We start from the raw sequence: 1,511 nt of genomic DNA, 5'->3' as shown, positions 1-1,511 counted from the left end.
TCTTCATTCTATGGTATACCTATTAATAGTATTCTTTACCTATGACAACATTTTGACAAAATGTGGAAGAATAAATAAACATAAGTCCAAACATGAAGTTAAAGATATAATTTCAGCATGGATTCATCTGGCTCAGGACTGAGATTAATCATGGGCTGTTGTGAATACAACAGTTATTCTTATCTTCCATTAAAGGCATGGAAGTTCTTGACTAGCTCCTTCTCCAGAATGATTTTCGTCCATTAAATGAGTTAGTAATGTAATAAAACAGCTTTCACTATGCAACATTTTCACAAACAATATTAAACACAAATTACATCAAAAAAACTGTAGCCATGTATCATTAGCTGTGGTGTCTGTACATATGTGATCCCACCTGAGATTATCCTCCCATCTACGTCTAGGTCTCCCCAGCGGTCTCTTCCCCTCAGGCTTCCCAACCAATACCTGGTGCACACCTCTTGTCCCATTCATGCGTGCTACATGTCCCTCCCATCTCATTCTTCTCGACTTAATCACCCTGACAATACTGGGGGAGTACAGATTTTTAAGCTCATTATTATGCAGTTTTCTCCATGCCCCATCGTCTTCTCTTCTAGGCCCAAATATCCTCCTCAACACCCTGTTCTCAAACACCTGCAATCTGTGTTCCTCCCTCTGAGCGAGAGACCATGTTTCGCACCCATACAAACCAACAGGCAGAATTATTGTTTTGTATACTTTAATTTTCAGGTTTCTAGAAATCAGACGGGAAGACAAAATATTTTGAACTGAGAAGTAGCAAGCATTTCCGGAATTTACTCTCCTCCTAACTTCCTCATGAGTATCATTTTGATTTGTTATTGTTGTTCCCAGATATTTGAACTTTGTAACCCTCTCAAAGGACTTATTAGCCACCCTAAGATAATTCTGCCTGCCTGTCTGCTGATGATGAGATACTAACATGTACTTCGTTTTTTCTGAATTTACTTCTAGCCCCACCTGTCTGCTAGCCTCTAGTAAAACTTCTGTGTTCCTATTTATTGTATTTATATCGTCCCCCAATAAATTAACATCAGTATATGCCAATAGCTGATGTGTCCCATTTAATTGCAAACCCTCCTGCCCATCTTGGACTTTCCTGATGGCATATTCTAGCGCCAAGTTAAAGAGCAAGGGAGACAAAGCATCTCCTTGTTAATTAATAACTGATTTGGCACTTTCACTGCAACTAAACCCAATACAATATTTTGGGCAACAAGCCGCATCAGTTATGGACAAAAGCTTTAGACCACAACTGACATGGCTTATTAAATAAAAGGATTCAACAGACTTAAGAAAACACTTGTTTATGATAACATTCAATTGTTTAAAGAATATATATCCACTTGGTGATGGTGAGACTGTGAACACTGATACTTTTTGTCACTGTTAAGTCAATAGGAAGGAAATATATATTTAATTAAACTGGATTTAATTAGCTCAGGACAGGGTCTAATTGTGGATGTGAAATGTGAAATTTGGTATGGAGA

Source organism: Zootermopsis nevadensis, unplaced genomic scaffold (assembly GCF_977971745.1).
Source record: "Zootermopsis nevadensis isolate Lab colony 2312 unplaced genomic scaffold, Znev_1.0 Znev_ptg000003l, whole genome shotgun sequence".
Lineage (NCBI taxonomy): Eukaryota > Metazoa > Arthropoda > Insecta > Blattodea > Termopsidae > Zootermopsis > Zootermopsis nevadensis.
This window is presented reverse-complemented; position numbering follows the sequence as displayed.